Source organism: Neopelma chrysocephalum, unplaced genomic scaffold, assembly GCF_003984885.1.
Source record: "Neopelma chrysocephalum unplaced genomic scaffold, ASM398488v2 Primary Assembly neopelma1_44, whole genome shotgun sequence".
Classification (NCBI taxonomy): Eukaryota; Metazoa; Chordata; class Aves; order Passeriformes; family Pipridae; genus Neopelma; species Neopelma chrysocephalum.
The window spans coordinates 28,130,285-28,152,556 of record NW_020897703.1 but is presented as its reverse complement, the minus strand read 5'-3'; the positions used below and the strand labels follow the sequence as shown (position 1 = coordinate 28,152,556).

The 22,272-nt window shown below is 39.0% G+C and overlaps 1 protein-coding gene across 5 annotated transcripts in view; it reads left to right on the top strand.

Moving 5' to 3' along the window:
• The first annotated feature begins 8,000 nt into the window (after positions 1-8,000).
• The window catches only part of NCKAP5 (NCK associated protein 5), a 371,875-nt gene continuing 357,603 nt past the window's right edge, over positions 8,001-22,272 (top strand). For 4 of the 5 annotated variants that reach the window (XM_027679100.1, XM_027679101.1, XM_027679098.1 and 1 more), the window contains exon 1: positions 8,753-8,945. The gene's annotated coding sequence lies outside the window, so the exon portion shown is untranslated. Of the gene's footprint in view, positions 8,057-8,752; positions 8,946-22,272 lie in introns of those variants that run through there. The other variant, XM_027679099.1, reaches the window with a different exon arrangement.

Sequence of the window (22,272 nt, the reverse complement as noted above, 5' to 3'; positions counted from 1 at the left end):
TCAGTTTGCACTTGAGTTTCTTGATCTTTCGCGGGTATAAGGCAGTGAACTGGCCTGAGCCTTAGCCCTTCATTTGATCAAAAAGCAAGGGTGAACCTTACTTCATGTTCCCACAGACTGTTTCAAAGTTGGTACTCAACCTCAGAGCTGCTTTTATTCTTTCAGTTAAGAATGTTGTTGTAGGATGAATCAAATAGAGCTCACACCATGACTAAGAAAGCCTTTTCGGGTTGTGACTTACACTGTGAAGATAAAGTATTTCCCGGCTTTCTCTTTTTGAAAGCAGAATGGACACTTTTCATACTTCTGTGGTCATAGAGCAGTGACATGTGGAGATACCTGAGTTGGCTCTGAACCTGCTGTCTGGGCTGGGGCAGGACTGTAACACACTCCCATAGGCCCCTGCTGAGGGTATTTCCTGTGCTGTGCTCCATGCAGGGAACTAACTTGGCCAAGTTGCTTCTCAGAACCAAAAACTTATTCAAAGCTGCCTCGAACATCTCTGAAAGTCATTTCACAGCACTATGTGAATACACTCAGCACCTGGCTTCTGCACTTCCATGCACTTTCCACAGTCACATATGTTGGCACAAAAAGAATGGAAAATGCAGCTACATTGACTTGCTAGTATGTTACGGGAATTTATCATGTTTAATTCCAGATGAATAAAAATTTATCACAGACCTACTCTTTTCTGTTAGTCATGTTTGTGTTTATACTAACATCACTGAGCCAAATTTGGATCATGGGATTAAAGTAAACAGTGAATGACATGTATGGAGGGATCTGTTGAAGGACTTGAGAAGAGTTCTGTGTAAAATGAGGCCAAAAGTGATTTCACTTAGTTCTAATTCACATGGAAGTCAACATCATCTGATTGTATTCCTCTATTGTAGTTGTTTCTTTTAATCATGGATTCCCATTAAAACAGCTCTTTGACAACAAAATTATTCAGTAACTTTATTTTAATGTGTGGCATTAAGTAAGCTGGGTGGCAAATTGTCTTCTCAAACAGATTGACTTGTTTTACCTGTGGGAAAGGAACAGCTGAACAGCTAGGAGGGAAATCTGCCAGTTCAGAAAATTTATTGTAACTTCCATAGCAGAGACAGAATTGTTTAGTTTTGAATGCTAGTTTGCTTTTGATGTTTTAATCTAACTGAAGTCTTTATCATACCATTTGAAATTATCCTCAGGGGCTGAGGCTATCACTGAAACTTGCAAAAGTAATTGATACTTATTCTGTGTTGTTCACTGTGTTTATATGACTACAAGATGAGTTTTCCCTCTCTTTACAGCATGCAATAAAATCTTCAGCACTGTAGTGGAGAAGGGAGTGTGGTAAGCCAGTACAGCTTTTGTTTGATATACGTGCCCTTTTCTATCCAGAGGAACAGAATGGAGGCTTTTTTCTTACAGTAAGACTAAGAAACCTTTATCCTCACAAAAATAATTTTGTGCTTTTTCATCATCCTTTTTGCAAAGAGACACTTTGGTCTCCTTTCCTGGAAAGTGTGTAGGTACGTGTTATGAGTTGTTGTATTTTACAGATTTAAAGTAATCGTAGCATATTATTGAAATCCTAGTGTATGTACAATTTATAACCATTTTCTACAACAACCCAGAATTTTTCAAGAGGGCAGGAAGCCTGAGGACTTGCACTGAAGCACTTTTGTGTAAGACTACATGGTATTGCCCAGGGCTCCATTGGCAGTGCTGGGAGCAGTTATTCCTAGACTTGAGTCTGTTGGTAGCTCCTCTCGGGCTTTAAGCAAGCTGCTTAACCCTTGAAACATTTTACCTGTGACATGGATCAACTTTCTGTGGATTTTAGGGGTGTTAGGAGACCAGAACACTGGCAATGCACTTCAGATAGACTGTTGTTGATAATAGTCATTTGGTAAAATGAGAGTCTTTTTATCAACTTGTATGTCACAATATGGAATTATATGTTATTAAAAAAGGCATGTTGTTGCAGCTCTTAATTCAATAAGTCATATGCTGGGAGTGGTTCTTACCCATACTGCTTTGAAGATGGAATGGAAAGACCCAAAGAGAACTTGAAATGATACTAACAGATCTCAAACTTGTTTTGGATTGTTGTTTTCTTACAGCCTTTTGGAAAGGATGGTGCTGAGCACCGATTCTGGTCACTGTGGATACGTGTGACCCGGAGTGGTTGGAACCCATGGTGACACTGATGTGTTGTTTCCACAGGTGTCAGTTTGGCCAGTGACTAGAGTTCCACGTGGGAACTGATTAACTGTGTGTGTGTGTGTGCTTTGGTAAACAGTGGATGATAGGACTGACCAGGCTGTTACTAGGTCCTCATCAAGGGAGATCAGTGGAGCACGTGAAGGTAGATGGCAGGGAAGGTTTGCTCCCTCATCCAGCTCTCTGCAACAAGGGCAGGAATTGGCCTGTTTGTTCAGCTTCTCTATTCTGGCAAATGTAGAAACAACAGTAGTTGCACCCCACCAAAAAAGCTTCATATGGCAAGTACAAGAGCAAAGAGTAAAAGCCTGGCAAGGGAAAATGTAGCCTGGCCAAGTCAGTTCATTACTTATTTTTCCTCCACAAGCAGCAACACATGGGGAAAAAGGAGGAGAGACATAGATTATCAGAGTGAAAAGGTGGATATGGCTTACAAATGGCTGAGAGGCAGATGACAGCTTTTGATTTTTGTGGTATCCCTGTGAGAACTCCTTTTTAATACTGTGTTATCACATTTGGTGTTGGTAGTGCCATGTGCTCATTTGTTTGAGGGAGCTACTTGGAACTCTTCGTTATATTGTAGATTTGCATAATATGTTTAAAGGCAAATTTAAATAAAATTTACTTCAGATTTGTGTAATCTTCTCTGAAGAATTTTTTCTCTTAATAATTTGATGTGCTGTTACCTCTGTGCTACACAACGTAAAGCTAAAGCTTCCAGCCAGATTCTTATCTCCGTCTGGTGTGTGCACATTGGAGGACAGTTTATAAAGCCATATGAAATAAATAAATTGTATTCCTTATTTGCTCTCTTTGATCTGATTACCATCTCCTGTAAAAAAGCAGGAGCTGTGAAATCCATGAAATCCTATGACTGAGAGTTGAAGAAGCTATTCTAGTGCTTGCTCTCAGTTTGGGAAGATGACCCTTTCTTTGGTGTGTAAAGGTGTCAGGATGGAGCAGAACAAGGTTAAGCGCGGAGTCAAGAGCACAGGGCTGTAGAGCTGGCAGTCTCTGTGCAAGAATCTGTGCTCTCACGTGTACAAAAATGTAACCAATTGCTTCAACCCAACGGCCAGTTTATTGATTAAAAGGGCGAGTGGGCTTTCATCCAGGAGTGCAGCAGGAAAACAAACAGCTAGGCTGAAAAACAAGACTATTTAACCATCTGAAAGAGCATGGAGCCATCACAGCTGCTGCAGAACCTGTCACGACTTGGCTGCCAAGAAGCCAGATGCTTGCATCAGAGGAATGTGTGTTTCACAAGCTGATACCTCTGCTTTCTGACACACAGCGACATGTCCGAGGAGGCAGGAGGAGAGTGCAAATTAGTCAGCCTTCTCATTAGGTGCCAGCCCTGCTGGAACACTGACACCTGTAGAAATACATGTTTTCATCACAAATAGATTATGGAAATAGCCTTCTCCTGTTAATAGAGACTGCTTTCAATACCCAGTAGAGAACCACTGTCCATATGTGAAGTTAAGCACCGCATAACTGATTTAATGATTGAATCCATTGGAATCTAAATTTGCAGAGGCTTACTTGTGTGATTAAGGATATACAAAAGCCCTTGAACATGCATTGGTTTTGGGCCTGCTCCAGAATACACTAATGCCATTGATTTCAATTAATTCTGGATAAGGTCACTGGTGGCTGAATCAATTGCTTGATTCCAGAAACAACAGGAAGGGCAAAGAAGGGATAATGGTTTAACTCATGGACCTAATGACAGCCAGTCCTATGTACTTAAGTTTTGTAATCACATTTATACTGTTTCTGAGTTCTCTTGTAAGTCAAAAACCCAGCTTCTGCCTACCTCTTCCAGTTTCAAGTGGCAACACTCAAACCAAACTTCTTATGATATGCTTAATATTGTATTTTACAATGAAGCAATTTGTAGTGAAAGCCAATGTCCTTTAAAGACATCCCATCAATTTTTTCCAATGAATGCTTTTCATAGAATTCTACTGAAGCAAAAATTATGGAACTGAAAAAGATTTAGAAATTGATTGCAAATCACTGCTATAGCAGGAACAATCATATATGCCTATTTTAGTTCTTAGCTCATCTGAAAAGGCTGGATTAAACATTTCATTTTAGCCTTTCTTTTTCTTACCTGCCAGAATAGGGTGTCAAGGCTTCATCCTGACACTTAAGGACAGGATTTCCCATAGTGTAGGATGTGAGTTGAAGTAAATGTTTCTGTATAAAGGTCCTCTTCCAGGAGAGAGAATATCATGACAAGTATTGGGGAGGAGGCAGGTCACTACAGAAAGCTGTTTGGGAGCTCTTGGAGAGGGGAGCGCATCAGGGTCAGGCACTGAGAGCACAGGTGGAAAGTACAAACCAGACTGATGATATCCTCAACCCTGTATGTAGCACAAGGGCCGATTAGAATGCAGTTATTGTTGTTATACATAATTTACTGATTTCTCCGAAGCCTAAATTCATAAATTGTGACAGAGGAGAGAGCTATTGTTTGTTCCAGTGGTAAAACCTACCTTTGCTTAACACCTTTCTTGACATGCAGGAGAGGTAAAAAGCCTTGAAAAATCACCTAGTAAGGTTAAAACCCAAACTATCTCTGTGATCAAAAGCTTGCCAGCCTGATCAAATGGCTACACCTGAAGGCCTGTTTTTGACAGTGAGTATCTGAGGAGATTCATGTGCCGCCCCCACACTCTTCCTTTTATTCTCTCTACATATTTCAACTTATTTGGTTCAGTTTTATCATCTCTGCCAGCTACCCCAGACAAGTGTTTACTGTGGTAACTTGTGATGAGCTCACATGCTTTGTAGGTAAATGTTTTGTAAGACATGCTTAACTGTGTTGGTAAAAGTGAGAATAATAGTAATTTTCAAAGAACATTTTGCTCTTCATTACCCTGGTGTCATTCAGGAGAAATTTCTGTGATATTTTAGGAATCAGCTCAAGACTTCCAACCATGTGTAACTCCAAGGAGGGCAAATTCTGCAGCCTACAGTTTATTTTACTGTTTTTTAAACTTGCCCTCCAGTGATCTGAGTATTTAGTGTGGGATAAAAATGGAACAGTTTAGGATTTTATATTACATTCCGGTCTGTTGGGATTTTAATGCCCTGCAATTTTGTCCTTCTAGACTGAACTGCTTTTCAGTCTATCAGCTTGTCTTGCCCCAGGAGTAGTATCAGAGGGTAAAAGAATGGCCTGTGGGCTTGCTGTCTGAGGCTGTACTGAACCACACTGGACTAGCAGCACAGTTGGATATCCCTCAGGGAAAATACTCTTAGGTCTTACCACCTCCCTAGTCTGGCTGTGAGGCTGATCACCTCATGCCACAGCTTTATGGGTCTGTAATGAGAGAGTGAACCTCAAGGCACCTGGGTCCAAGCCATTTTCTACACCTGTGCTGGTAAGAAGTGAACAAGCACATCAGAACTGCGGGGACTTCTGCAATGCTTCAGAAAAAGTGTTGTGCAGTCGAGGTGACTCGATTCCATCCACTTATTGCATTTTCTGGGAAGATCAAGGCCTTCTTCAATGAGGAGGAACTTTCTAAGTAGATAACAAACTAAAACCAAATGTGGACAGTGAACCTGAAGATAGTACAGATTTTGCGTTATTATGAGACGTGGGGTTTTTAACAGATCCTGGCTATACTGCAGGAGGTTAATTGACAAGCTTTACTAATATCTATGTGTACTTCGTTCGGTTTACGTGTCATCTTACCAGTCTGCTCATCAAAAATGAGGGAGTATGAAGGTGAGTTATTTCCTTGGATGCATGAATCAGTTCACCCTACTGCACATCAGCCCAGGAGCAACTACTGCAGCTCATTACTTCAACGTCTTTATCTTTTCACTCAACCTGTAGCTAGTCATGGATTGAATTCTGTGGTTAATTTTGTTCTAACAAAATCCATGACATTCCTGCCAAAAATAAGTTGTATCTGCACAGCCAGCAGCTATATATTATGATGACTTAGAATAGAAATTAGATGGATAAGTGCACTGACAGGGTGATCTAATGGCCACTCCCTTAATAAAGGCTGTAATTTGAAGAATGCAGAATTGGTTGTCCACCCACATGGCAATCCTCCTATGGGGAAGAATAACTTGCTGGTCAAACCCACAAATATCAATACTTGTTTCACTGCACATATATTTCTACAATAACCATCAGTTCTGTAAAGGATTGAGATAGAACTTCGATGTAAATCTCTGAAAAGTTGCTTTCAGGCAACTGAAGTTGCTGCCTCTGCAGTGCTGCCTGACTAGAGAAATGTGAATAGTATATCTACTGTCCTGATCCTAGTCTAAGCACTCAGATGTGCTTAGACTGAAAATGCATTAACTATCTTTAGAAATACATTAACATTCTTTAGTAAATTATAAATTTTGCTGAATAATACAATTTCTTCCTGGGAGCAGGCTGCAGTTTCCCTTAAGGTTCGTCTTTTTTTATTTCATTAAACACTTGGCTTTTTCAATTAAAATTGTGGTTTCCTCATTTTATAACTATAAACTCTTTCTACTACATGTGTGTGTCTGCACTGGTGTCTTGGAGCCAGTCAATTTTCTTATCAAGAGAGCTTCAGTGTAACTGGTGTTTTGCAATTTTATAAATACTTCCAATGGTGTAAAAATGAGTCTTATCCTTGGTCTGAGAAAACAAACTGTAAGTCATCATCAGGTTTAAACAAAATCTAACTCTTCTGCTGATCTTATGGGCTTGTTCCTGCTGGAATGAGATGAAGCCTTATGGAGCTGTATATGCGAGCACACAGTCTTGTTCATGTTTGCTTAAATGGCACTCGTGAAGCTGGAACTAAATCTGGATGGTTCAAAATTTGTGTTATTGAAAATCATATGTTAGTGCCTATTACTCCCACAGCCCACTTCACTTTCAAAGTGTTTTGAAGACTTCCTGGATATAACTAGTAAGCTCTTAATGAGCAAGACATAAAACCTTGCTGAGTGCAGTGGAAGAGGAAAACAACCCTGTTTGTTTGAAGCAGGGTGGTAAATATATCTCACAGTTACACAGTGTGGTGTTACTTGTGTGCTACAGGCTGATTAGCCACAGGAATAAATGTAGGGGATTTATAACAGATCTCCATCAAAAGTACAAACTTGTGTTTTAGAGGCAGCAAGTGACAGAGGTAGCAATTGCCTACATGAACAGTTCCAGCGAGCTCAGCCGTCACAGTGTCAGCAGGGTATTGCTGCCACTCAGGGCAAACACCATGAAAATCAGGCACTCTGTCATTAAGGTCACACAAATGTTTTTAATGGCACTCTAGCAGGGAAAAGCAGGATTTCAGCTGGCGCTGACTGCTCTTGTTCAGGTGTGTAATTGCATCTAGCCTGATTTACAGCAGCTGAGGATCTGACCCAAGATTGGTTTTCTCTCTGTAAATACAGACAGAATTTGGGTTGATGCTTTTATGTGTAGCAATTAAAAACACAGTGAAAACTTGGCCTCAGCTCATCACTGAGCTCAAGTTTCGGTTGTTTTGTTGTTTATGGAACATGCAGTCTAGGGTGTTTAGATGTGAGTGGCCAGGTGTTTCCAATATTGAACCTCTTCGTGTGGAAACGTGCACAGATAGCAGAGCTCAGTCTGTCACAAGCCTTGGTGGTGCTCTTCCAGCGTTTGAAGTTCTGACTTGAAAGGACTGACTTCTGAGAAATCAAGACAGAGTCCCAGCCCCTCCCTTTCAGCAGGAACTCTCAGTGACAGAGATTCAGATTAGTAGCTGGACAAGTTCTCAAGTGAGTACTCCGTGCCTCGGTGGGAATTATGTTTTCAGCTCCAAAGTGCTACTTAGTCTTGGACTTCTCCCTCTGAGAAGGAAAGGTCAGTATTTATACCCTTAGCACCTAGTGAATAACCATGTGTGATGCTGTTTCTTGCTTACTTATATACAAAGTACAAGTTTGTACTTTGTTGTTCATCTTTGGAAAGTAAGAGAATTTTCTTCAAAACACATTGTAACTGAAGTCGAGCTGTCTTAAAATCTTACGAAGATCACGGTTTGTAATTCTGTAACTTTTAAAATTAGGAATGAGTTGAAACTTTCATTTCAACATAATGAAGTCCTCTGCTCTGGGCTTTAAAATCCACGCAGGTTTGCATCCTTAGTAACATATTTTTACATTAAAAAAAAAAAGATTCAGGAGAATTCAGTGATAAATTCTGAAAAAGGCATCGCTGGCATTTTTTTCTTTTTCTCCCTGTGCTCTTTGTATGGTGAAGCTGTGTAAGTTTTTCTTACTTTTCTGCTTTCCCTGCAAACACTGTTTATTCATTCTAAGAAAACATCAGTTGTGTAAACAGAAGTTTAGCACTGCAACTCCTACTAAGATGCAAATTGTGCTGCAGGGAAGATAGTTTGGGCTTTTCTCTCCTCCTCGCTTTTCTTTTTTGACAGTCGGTTAATAAAGACTCAACAATAAGCAGCTGCCTGTGATGTCATTTGGGACTTTGTCCACAGAGCTTGTATTTACAAGTACTGAGCAACTACATAGCAGCAGCAAACCCAACTATCAGCAAACTTCATGTCTGCTGTTACCGAAGGACTTTAGTGCTGTGGAGGGTGTAGAAAGCTAACTCTGTTCTTCTAACCACAGACTTTTAAAGCTTGGTAAATAAATACTGGATAAACTCAAGAGAATTTCTGGACTGCAAAGACTTCTTACGGTTCTGAGTTCTCCAGGGCTGGCATGTTTTGACTGAACTGCTGCAAGTAAGACTTTTGCTGTTTTGGTGTTTTTAATCATCTCTGTAAAGCTTAGTTTCTCTAGGAGTGTGTCAGTATTGCTATTTGTAGTTCTGCTTTAATTAAAAGAGCGGCAAGTATGTAGTTGTTAGGAGTAATTACAGCTATGCATCTGACTGTGGTTCAGGACAAATGAAAACTTAATTCTGGCTTTTGTTTGTATGAGATTACACTGAAGTGGCTCTCTCTTAATTTAAGTGATGAAACTTTAAGATTCTTAAAGTCTCATGAGTGCTGTCATTAACTGAACAAAACCTGAACTGTCTTGAGATTGTTCTTTTATAATTTAATGATATTTATTTGAATATTCAAGATTAATTTGAATTTTAATATAAAAGTCTTATAGTTTTTAGCACAGTTTTCTTTAAAAATCATTTTGCTTCTTATGCAGGCACTTTAAAGCAAAATTTTACTAATTTTCACTTTTAGCCCTTGTTCAAGTTCTGGAAGTGGATAAGTTTAAAAGAAGGAATCATACAGTGCTTTGAAATCTGATGCCTTTTGGGTAAAATGAATTGTCAGTTATATGAGAAACAGTAATTTTTGTTTAGAGTGTTAATGTTAGAAATCCAACAAATCCTGAAACATCAGGGCAGAAATATTGGCACACTGGTAACTGCTGTGAATATACTGTTTCTGTGCTGCCTGCTGTTGGTGGGACACAACTCTGTTTCTGACCAACAATTGACTAATTTTCAGGACAACTAGCTGCGATTGTCATGGAATTATTCCTGTTTTACAGAGGGGTAAAATGACCCATAGATGTGGTTTATTAAAACTTAGTTTACCCACTTCAAAAGCTGGTAACAAACCCCAGGTCTCCTGCTTCTCATTTCATCCTTCACCAGAAGCCCATTCTAAATTACTGCAATTTCAGCTGTAGTGGCTTTTCCAGGGAGTAACCTGATCACAGTACTCTGTATGAGGAACTCTTTTATTACTGTTTACCTCTATTTAATGGTCTGTCGTTGCGAAGACAAAGCACATTTCCGAAGATTGAAATGAGAAAACTATGATTGGCAAGTATATGAGGTTAAGTCAGTACAAATCAATCAAGTAGGAATTGGAGGATTCTTCTTGAATTATCAGCACTATTGATTTTCTTTTGCTTTGCTTGCTGCTGACTTTGTTTACAAGGCCTGTCAGTACCACATAGCAACAGATTTTTGGGCCTTCCTATTAAGGTTTGAGTGGCTATGACTGCAGATGCCCCTTTCAAGTGACCCTATTTCTACAGCAGATCAGAACCTGCCCATCTCTTTAGATGTTATAACATGGCTTGGCATGTCAAGATACTGTGCAACTTAGGATCTGTTGTTCTGTCTTTGCAACTGAAGCATGTTCTTTTGGGGGTGTTGGGGTAGGCTGGGGGAACCAACCTAAACTTATGTCTGCATTAATGCCATGTGAATGGCAAAGGCTTCTGCGGTTTTAAATAGGTGCTTAAATAAGAGCATATTTTATTCCTTAGGTGTTAATCCTCCTTTTTCAGAAACGGTATAAACAAAATGTTTATATGGTCTTTAAAAGACCTTTTTGTAGCTTGGAAATTTTCAATTCTTGGAATGCAAGAGTGAAGAATGGAGAATTGTGATAGAAGCTTTCCTTGGGATAGAAATGGGTTTAAAGTTGGGTAGTTTGATTCCTATCAAGCTGACTCCCATGAGCCAGACTTTCCTTCCCTCTGTCACCTTGTGGCCAATAATGATGATCTACTGTTGAGAACTGATAATTTACACTTGCAAAGTATTCAGGTAATATTGGCAAATGCCTACAAAATCTTTAAAATTATTAGAACAAAATGAGATTTAAAAAAATCCTCAGCTCCCACTTACCTTTCTCCCTTGGATTATTTTTAGGTGCAAATACTAGTCTGAAAAACGTGAATTTTACTGCTTTTTAAGAAAACTTCATGGGCTTCTCTCCCATTGTGCTTGTACATAAATTGTGTATAAGTGTTTGAAGGCTTAGATTTACAAAAGTAGAAATTCTGCCCCAATAAATGTAAAGCAGTAGGGTACAATTCCACTTCAGTCAAGAGCTAATCTTCAGCTAATTACCTTAAAACCAGAAGCAGACTCTCAAAACCTGATGAGCCCGTGGGCATCCAATTTTCACTTTCCTCTTTTGAATTTCCCTTATTACATTTACATTTTCTTTCTTATATACCAACGTAGCAAATTGGGATATAGAGTGAACTCACTTTTCAGCAGAGGGATCCCCTGGTTGGATTTTTCTTGGGTCTGAGAAATCTGCCCAAGGATACAGCGTATAATCTGATAACATTCTCGGGTGGCATTAAAAGGGACAATTGCCAACAGAATGTCAATTCCTTGGGCTTTCTCGCTGTCTGAAAAGAAATGGAATAAGTGCAGACTCCAGCCTGTCATCATCTGACAAGTGGGACTGAGGGTGGGATAAAAGACACAGAACAAAGGTGCCAAAGGGAAGCTCAGCTGGCTGAGGAGCTTAGCACAGCACAGCCAGGGCCAAATGCGGCGAGATGCTCTGCAGCTCGTGTGTGGTTCTGCACGTGTTCAGCTCCTGGCAGGATTGCAGTTATGCTGAAGAAAAATCCATGCCAAAGCTGCCAGAACACCTTCAGAAGTTAAAGCATGTTATATGCATTTTTATTACTAAAACAGGATAAATGTACAACGTAAATAGAACATGAGCCATTAACACTTGTAATACTCTGTTCCGTACTGTCTACTGATACTGCTCGTGTAGCATGCAGAAACCTGAATTACATTAGGTATTCCCTGATGGTTACATAAATTAGTCATGATGTTTTCAGGATGAAAAGTTAGGTAGCTATTATGTGAAAAACAGTGGGAAATCTTTTATGCTTCCATTGCCTGGCATTCAGGTGAATCAGATAAACGTGGTTTGTACAGCAGCAATGGCTTCTGGAAATGGGTAGTAACATTGTCTATGGGCTATGAATGATGTAGACCCTGAAAAGCAGGTTGGATTATAAAGCAATGGATAAAAATTATGTTGCTGAAATATGGTCTATTGGTATTGACATACAGCAAGAACAAATGCTACTGTTAAACTGCATGTTTGATAAGCTTTCCACAGGACAATGCTATTTGTTTTCCAGAGCCAAAGCAGCCTTGGATAGTGTGTGCACACAATGGGTCTGGACAGAATCAAATGCATGTCACAAATTATTTTCTTTGACAGTGCTAATTGATTATTATAATTCATCGTTATCTAAATTGTTAAATTCAATAGTTTACCGTATCCTTTTGTGTCTTTGTTGCTCAGACATAATGCAAATAGGAAGAGTTAATTACCACATGCAACAACAGAGGCGAAATTCATTGTCCACTTCACTTTGATTGAAGCTATGTTGAATCACCGCTGTGGATTTTCAGTAATGGTGGGGAAAAGAAGGAAGCAGGAATTCTTTTGCAGTGAAGTTGCCTTTGATGGTAGTTAGCACTTGTATTTCAAACAGTATTCTTTTTGCAGCTGGACTAAACATGCTTGTTTCGCCTATACTAAGTATTACACAGTTGTGCAAACTGAAATCACATGAGTGAATCAATCCTGTTGGGAATCACTGGCACTCCTTGAGGAATACAGCACAATCTGACATAAGTAAAAGGACTGCATTTGTTTCTAAAATGACTTAGTCCTCTAGATATGAGCACTTGGCTTGTTTCTTCAGTGCTCTGTTGATGGCCAGAGCTGCATCTGGTGGGTAGAAGGAAGCATTACTCTCATCAAGGGAATTCTAGAGAGATTAAGGGATGGCTTAATTTATGCAAATTCCTAAAGCTCTCATCTACTCTATCTTCTAAGATTTGATGTAACTGCTGTAAAATGTAGGATCTTCTCTGCCGCTCTGAAATGATCTGGCAAAACGGTACATAGTGGTAAGATTTTGGGGGGTTATTTTGCCAGTAGAGGGCTGTGTTAAACTGGATAAAATAACTCCCTCTTGAACTCACATCTTCAGTGAGGAACAGCTTAAAGCATATGGTTGTTTTCAAGGGCAAAATGAGTAAATAATTAGATCTTTTAGAAGCTACTGAATGATTAATTATTTAAAATCAGAATCGCATCACTTTTACAGTGCAACACAGTTCTGTGTCAGTCTAATTAGACTAAATTCTGGTCTTTAAAATACATCATATCTACCTGTTTATTCTAAATTGTTCAAGGTTGATAGATAGAGCACTAATAAGTCATTAAGCTGACGTGATATACAGCAGCAGCATGTGCTTTTGCTGTAATGACACAAATGAGAAAAGAATTGTTTTTCAGAGGTACAATCACGTTTGTTTTTCATGTGGCCTCTAAACTAGCAGTCATTATTCAGGCTCTAGTGCTGCAGGAGTTGACCTTTGGCAAAATATTTTGTTATCCTCAATCTTTTATACAGGCCTTTTGTGAACTCTGGTCAGCTCTCATTTTGCTGATTGCATTTAAAGTCATTTATTGCACAGTGTTTGCCCTTCTGGCAGATGTTAAAGGATTCCCTGCCTCCCCCTTAAAGGCTGCTCCTCCGCAGCATCTAATTATAACCTACACAAAAGATTAACAGATGTTATAATTGTCTTTACTCATTGATTAAATAGTTTCTGCATGATTTGCTCTCTCTTCCTCTCATTGCTGATTTGTGAAGTCTTTCTGGGTGAGTCTCATGCATCTGCAATTTGTTAACAGCGGCTGTCTTCAGTTTTTAACTTTTTGGGGTTGTGGTTCAGTTTGGGCAGGTTATAGTTGATCTTCTAGACAACAAGACTGAAACATGTTAAAATTGGGTGCATGAATACTTGCTTTGATTGCACATGTTCCTGTTCTTCCTTTTAACCATTCTAGCTGAAATGTATGTAAAAAACAGACTCATTTTAAGACATTTAAATTGGAGACTGGAGGGGTAAATGCTGAGAGTTGCCTGTCAGTTAGTTTTGTCCCTATATTTCAGTCGCCACTTCCACAGGAAATTAGTGGCAAAGAAATTCAATTTAAGAAGAAAATTCCTAGTAGGAGAAAATTTCTAGTAGGCCTTTCCTAGTAGGACCATTAGAAAACTTTGGATTCTCTTGGTTTTTTTTAATGTGCTTAGTCTCGCTAACTTTTTCACAAAATTAAAGTTACTCTACTCTCGAGCTAATTAATTTCAACTCTGTTGTGTTTCCATGTTTAGGTGAGGCTTCTGTTCTTGGGTAGATCTGTAGTCCTTGTCCTGCAGCACAATAGTGCCAAATTTAGCAACTATTGTTTTATGTTCTTATAAATCTTACAGCATCTTGAACTAGGCCAAACCAAACAATGTTTCTTTTCAGAGAGGTGCAACATCTTGCACATGTGTCTAAACTGCTGGGGATTGACTTACACTAAAGTGTCCTTCCCTGTTGTTTGGATTCTGTATAAGGTTTTCCTTACCTCTTCCACTGACACATATGTCAGTAATTGACAAGTCCAGAAAAATGTCCATGATGGTCTTGGAATGTCTCACAGTTCTACGAAGCTGCATCTGCCATAAGGCATCAGCCTGAAGGGCTCTGCACTGCTTTGTTCAGAATTGGTACAACAAGAAAGCAAAGCTAATGGAAAATATTTTCTCACACTTTCTCTGACAAAACCTCTGAATGGGTTAAAGAGAAACAGATTAAAGGCTTGAGGCTTGAATTATGGGCTTGGTTATTCAAAAGCCATAATTTTTGTGCTGTTCCCTCTGCCCATCCCCCAAACCCTACTCAAACATAGAACTGTTGTCTCGATTCCTAGTCAGAGAAACCACCTCATGTTGAGATTGGGCATACCTTCTCCTATCAAAACCCTTTTAGCATTTTTTGCCACCAAAAATGCTTGTGCTCTATGTGGATGTCTGAGAATATTGACTCCATTAATGTAGATTCATGCATATGTGGGACATCCTGTGTGACTGTGCTTTGTTGGTGCTGTGTGGATATATATTCTCTTCACATTGAACACCATACATGGTGCTGGCTATGAGATTTTGAGATATAACCTACAGGGCTCCAGGTCTTTATTTGTTTTTTAATGTTGATATTTTACTCAGAATTCATGAGTTTTAGTAGCCTGAATGATAATCTTTGCAGTGCACAAATACATTTTTCCAGGGATTCAAAACTGCTCTAGAAACAGAGGTACTTTGTTTGTGGGGTTAACAAAGAACACTGTATTCTCCTTGTTTTTAAATGACATCTTAGTGTTGCTGAATACTTTGCATTTATGAGCTGGGGGGGAGCAGATTATAGATTCATAATAAGAAAATTCCAGGGTGCCAACTGTGCTTGCAAAGTGTATTTTAATCATATAGACACCTGTCCACTACCAACTTGTACTGTTTCATAGAGTCACTGAGCAGCCAGCTGATAGAAATCACTTTTATTTAATATCAACCTCATCTGAGTTTGAAACACTGATCCAGAGGTGAAAGGCTAAAATCCCAATTATCAGTAATCATATTCACCTAATCCTGATATAATGCTTGGGGTAGAAGGCCTAGTTGCTCTTTGCAGTTACACATAAGAAACACTTAGAAATTACTAGAAGTTCAGATAAATCATTAAGGATTTTTAATATCCCCTGCTACAAAGGAAAGCATTAAATTGAAACCTGGTGTAACATTTTAATAAACAGCTCTCTGTTATGTTACTGTCTGTTAGCCCTGACATTTGAGATCAAGGTCTTCATCTATCTTTTGGGGTTGCACAAGTAAATGAAAGAGAGCACCAAATGAACTGAAGAGGCAATGGTAGCACAATCTACAAAGCCTCAGGTTGGCCATTCTCCTTGTTTCTCTGCTTGAGAATCTGTAGACTTGTCTCATATTTAATTATGTGCTTTGCTAAAACTAGTAAATTCCTTCCCTTAAGCTGCAATTCTGTCACGGTGTTATTGACTGCGAATGCATCCCAATGCTCATGGGAAACCAGTTCTGTCATTTATATTTACCAATTTATCTTTAATCAGAGAATTGCTTTCTTCTCGATTATGAGAAAATTCTGTCAGAAGAAAAAGCTGTAATGAGACATTGATAAGAATTTATCAACTAGATGATAGTTTTGGGCACAGTACTGAGAAAAAGAATGGTTCATGAGGTACACAGCCACGGACAGCATGGCAATGCAGAGACAAGTATACACCACAACCCCTAGCTGAGGTTTTCCTTGCTCCTGGCAGGGACCTAATCTTACTGACAGGTCCTGTCTCCCTAGTAAAGCACTGAAGCCTCACTTTTACCCACTGGCTGTTGTCTGTTGTGAAAATATGTTATGTTTTACCTATTTCACTTATTTCTCACCTGTTTCACTTGTTTCTCTCTACCTGAATTCCAGATTTGGATCCTGTATGTTACAAAGGAATTCTGAGCTTGAGTGCATAGAGGAAGGGTGTGACACCTTCTTGTGGGTTTAGGGCACACCCTTAGGCAAGAAATCCCATGAAGACCCCACCTGGTTTCCTCTTTTCCCTTTCCTGGAGTCCCATTCTCATCTCTCCAGTAGCTGCAGGTAACATTGCTGTGAGTCTACAAGAAAAATCAAGGGTGAACAGCACTAAAGACTGCAGAAACCTGCTTAAGTCCCCCAACCATTACAGCAAAAAAGGGACCTCTTCTAAATTGTCTTCTTAAAATGCTGCTCTAATGCTTCCTGGTTTTCCCTGCATGAGAGATGGGTTTAAACATGTGGAGGGAGTAAAGGATGTCTGTCTCGTTGCCTACGTAGCTACTTTTGGTGGCAGAATCCTTTCTACCTCTTTGTTGGGTTTAAATCAGTTCTAGTTGAATTTCTCCAATCAGATTAATTTTGACAGAATAGCAAACTGATGAATGAAAACAGAATGTCTTCTATTGCACTGGCAGTTTGAAGAGAGGATTATTCCCCTGTTTGGGTTTATAGTGATGGGCACATCTGGTAGATAGAGTAATGACACACTGGAGCACCACTAATAGAAAGTTTCACTTCTTTGACAAAGAGGATTTAATAATTACCTGGCACTTATATGTAGTATACATTATTACCTTCACAGTATAGTGGAGAAACTGAGACAGCAGAAGTTAGTTAATTAACCTAAACCTCCAACTCAAACTATGGGCAAACCCTTAGGGCTTACCTGAAGTGAACCAAGTACACTTCCTTTCTTCCTTGTTTATACTCAATACTGTTTTTCCCCACACCACCCCCAATTAATAAGCCTTATGCATTAAAAAAAATACTTTAAAAGGTTATATTTAGTCTCAAAATGCACTTTCAAATTCAAAGTGGATCATTTAGAACATGCAAGTGTATTAACGCTTTCCCATTCCCAACTAATAATACTTTTTATTTCCCAGCTGAATTTTGAACTAAAGAATAATATTGATTTACTTTGGTTATTGTAAGACTGGAGGAGCATAAACTATAATTGTAAAAGATTCATTTAATCTGTCTGACATTACTTCCAAGAAATAATCCAGGTAAAAAAAATCCATTTTGAGACATTATATGAATTGTATAGAAAAAAGTGGATGAATAATCCTGTGCCAACACAACTGTTGCTACTGCAAGCAAAAATATATTTCAGATTTTAGTGAATGATGAACTCATGAATTGTCAGTCATTTTTTCTTGTTTGGTTTTTTTTTTTGTGCCACTTTTGCTAGTTTAACTATTTTTACTTTGCATTCCAAATGGACAGATGCTCGAGAGGGAGACTAGATTAATAGTATAGCTCTTTTCTTTCTAATATTTTCTGGATAATGCTGTATGCATAATCTCAATGTGCTGGATTATTATCTGTGATGGCAGTCTATATGTTCACTGCCATTTCGCTTGGTAGAATTGAGCGCAGATGAGTTAAAGACTGAGAGAATGACATAAAACATGGGAGAGCTATGAACATTTTAAGTACGAAATTCATTAATGTTTTTTGATTTACATTTTTATTACATTTCTGGCAGATGGAAAAATTAGAAATCAGTGTGTGGCAACCAGTTTTCACACTGAGAAACTGGAGTAACTACTGCTGGCAGCTGATGGCATGGAGGGGAAGGATGGAGTAACACTTTTTTTTTTCTCCTAAAGCAAAACCTTTAACTCTAATTGTCTCTAATATAATGAACCACAGCATCATATAGAGAGAGAGACTGAGAAGAAAGGCAGAGAGCACTCTTTTCTTCCCTATCAGGGTTGTTGGACACCTCATTTCTGGCAGCATGCTCACTTTCAGTGCTTTTTATAGTACTTCATCTTGCCTTATTTTTTCCTATGACAAGTGTTTCTTTGATTCTCTGCATTGGATTTCACTTTAGGTAATTTCTTCAGATACTCAGCATCATTTCCTCCTCTTTATTTCTTTTCAGCCTACAATCAATAAACCTAATCAATTTTCCTCTGTCTCTGGTGTTAGCATCTGTCCCTCAAACTTGTGAGGATGGTCATTCCTTCCCATTTTAGTTTCCTCCTTGTCATTGTTTGAAACTGCTTTAAAGGGACTTGTTAATAGTTTCCCACCAAGTCAATACTTTAATCATCTTTGCTGCTATTGTCTGAATTCCATAGAGTTTGTCTCTATCCTTCTGGCCCAGGACTAAATTCAGTGACTGAGATGAGGGTGTTCTAGAATTGCAGAGAAAAAAAGACATGAAGGGCTCAATATGCCAATACTGTGCAGTGTTCTGTCACATCTAAGAAAATATGGATGAGGACAGGACATCCTTCATTTTTAATGTTTTCATAATAGTTTTCTTGACCATAAGCTGAAGATTGAGTTTAATCAATCCATTCCTTTTAATTTTACGGTCTTGATATCCCATAGTCCTACATGCTCTGTTGTGTAAGAATAAAGTGAATTTAAATTGGCTGGGATATATCCCTGGAGTTTTTCTTTATGTATTCTCATTGACATATAGGGAACACATCCCACAAAAAACCTGAAGGTGGTAGAGCTGAGTTGTACCCTGTCACCTTTCTGGTCACCATGAGCATGAAGTACAGATTCTGCTGAAGTGTGCATGGGAATTGGAGCTGAATGCGTTTGGGTCTGATCCTTGGATGATGTTGAGTCAGCTGAAATGAGAGTAGACTTCTAACTTCTGCACAGGCTGAGCAGCTGGGGAACAAGCTGAAGGATTTTGGTGCCCACCCTTACAGGAGCTAAATTAGTTCTGGCACTTCCAAATTCATCTCTGGTACCGCATCCCTTACGTGACTTGCCTGTAGCAGTGAAAAGAGGTGACCACAGAGTCCAAGAAAATGTAGCTGTTGATATAGCTGGTCCAGCTGTACAGATTTACAGGATTCTGAAGGTATTTGCGGAGCAAAATAAGTAATATAAGAAAAATTTTTCTGATACATATACATATGGTGTTCTGTGTGGGAAGCACCTGGACCTGCTCAGCCTGATGAGTCTGCATGTTCTTGCTTTTTTCCTTGCTACAGTCTATTCCTTCAAACCAGGGGCTCGGTTCTGGTTTGGTTGGAAGAGACTGGTGCTGTCTTTCCCCTCTTGTTCTTTCCCAGAATGGGTTTTAGTCATGGTGGACCGGAGGAGCTATTTTCACACTATGTAAATAGATGAGTTGAGCCTTTTCTCAGCTACCCTCTTCCCAGGTCATGGAGGCAAGACATATATTTCACTGTACCTTATCTTCCCTTATTTTTCATAGGACAGAAAGGGATTACGAGCCTGATTTACCCTCTTTTCTGGGCTGGTATTGAACTAATACCTTCATTATGAGGTTATTGCCTGTAACGTAAGAATAGCCCCGGGCCCACCAGGACTGTCTGTGCAGCAAGGTGAAAACGTGAGACACTGTGTTACAACCAACAAAGCCCCAGATTCATTAGAAACAAATTCTGTAGCCTAGACATTGAAATATGCCCTCTGATGCAAATGACTTCTGTTATATAAGGAGGATCTACAGAGCTGGATGCTGAAGATGTTACTAATAACTGAGGAAACGTTTTTACAGTACTTACTTTCTCTTGTGAGTTTTCCTTTGAGCCATGTGAGCATTTTGAAGTGTTACCGAATGCTCTATGGAGTAAAACCAGATGTCTGAGCACTATCACTACATTAAGATGTTTTAATAATTCCTCATATCCATGAGCTGGAATACAACAGTAAATAAGTGATCTTTCATCTCTGCTGCCAAGGAGGACCAAAATGAGTTGCAGTCATTTGGGACACTTCATCTCACAAAACTGCTTTCTTCCACCAAAATGTACTGTTAGTAAATATTTGTAGCAAAATACTTTATTGTGCACAGACTGCAAAATGAGTGAATGAGAAACAAGAGAAGTAACAGTAAGCAAAAGCTCCCAAGTCTGTTCACTATCTGGTGTCTGACAGTGTGTGTTCAGATAATGGAGCCATCCTGTGACCAGTGCAGACATGATCCCTTTTAGCAGTGCAGGTGGAAGGGGTGGAGTGTGCACAATGAACCGATGATTTTTAGTGGTCCCTCTGGACTATGATTACAACAGATGGGCAGGCAAAAGAGATGCTGACTGAAATGCATCTGTCTCGGAGAAGAAGGGATCTTTAGGCACATTTTACAAGCTCCTGGTTCTAGTTTCAAAAAGTGAATTGGCAATCCACCATTGCTTGCAACACCGATCCTGATACAGGTCTTACATATAGGGCTGAAATTCTTAAACTTATCTTGAGTAGTGCCTTGATTATACCAATGAAAGAATAACAAGAAGAAAACGCAAACCAAACTGAGCAAAGTGTAGAAAACTTGACTGTGTATTTTAAATTCTTTCCTCCAGTTAGTTGTCTGTCAGACTGACTCAGATGTTGGATTTAATTGCATGTATTTTTCTGAATATTGGAACATATCAGATGAACTGGATACCACTGCCTCTGATGAAGATTTGTAATTCAGTGTTTGAATAAATTCTTGTTAGATCTCTGCTACCAGACAGCTATTTTACTATGAGAAAGACCCAACTCTAATAATGATGTACTAAATGACACAAGTTGCACCTAGTTGATGCTAGAGGAGTCTTTTATTGGAATATAAATGGGACGTTTGTTTTTGAACCTCAAAATCTCCACATATCCCCTTAGGTCTTTGAGCAGTAACAGTGAAATTTCCTCAGGTCCTGGAGTTCAGCTTCTGCAGGTGCCTGGAAGTCCTTGTTTCTGATCTAAGCTTGGCTGTGTTTCCCAAGGGAGACAAATGTGTGTTGAAGCCCCCAGAGGCAACTGCTGCTGTCACTGTGTTCAGAGGATGTTGTTTACAGGTTCACAGCCTAGGTAGCAGAACACTGCTGAAAGAGGCTCAGTGGCTAAGGGAATCCACATTTACTATATAATAACTTACGTAACATAATTTATAATAATACATAGTAATAAGTAATATATAATAATGAGTGATTAGAAACTGATCCAAGGAATGGGAGCTTTGGGTCTAAGGTTTTCTTCAGCCTGAATAGCCACAGTCTTGTTTGGATATCTCTTTCTTGGTTACAGGTCTTATAGTGTTCTGAAGGATTTGATTTCAGTGCAGGAGCTAAGGATACAGAAACACCACTGTCATAATCTGTTTTTTATTGATGATAACACAGTAATATATCCTTTTTTTCATGCTGTCCTGACAACAGATTCATGCATTCTATCTGCTTATCTTTCATCATTTTTTGTCTCAATAATTTTATTGAGTGATATGAATGCTTCATACGTCCCATAAAAGCAAACAGGGGAGGGTAATCCTTTGACCTTTCCAGCATTCTTTGGTGTAATTTACTGGCGATTCTTCTCCTCCCTGAGGCATGGCCCTGAAATCCTATGATAAAAATGGACAGCCAATCCAAATAGAAAACACTGGAAAGGTTAAAGCTTTGATTATGTTAGTCTATAAATGTTCATAGTCTTCTTTTTGCCAGAAAGAAAATGAGGGCTGAAAATGGCAATGGATGAATCATGCTTATTACAGAATACGGAAATTATATTGGTTCAACCCATTCTTGTTAATGCTGAAAGAACGTAATCTTGTGCCCTCTCATTTTATGTCACTGCAACCCACCTTATCCTCTTAAATGAATGCATGCATCCATTTAATTAACCTGGTGAGATACTGAGATATAAATCTTTTAAATGCTTCTCATGCAATTCATCTTGACAGCTGTCGTAGTAATAACATCTTTAATGCCATATTCTTTATTTTCTGATGTATTGAAATTCCTGGTATTATTTTGAGCACACTGATAGGTTTGCTGGATTTAAGACCTTAATCTTAACTTGTTTAAATCCTAGGAGCAGTGCTATAGAAAGCTTTACTGGTTGTTTAGTTTGCTGAATAAATGGAAGATTATCTT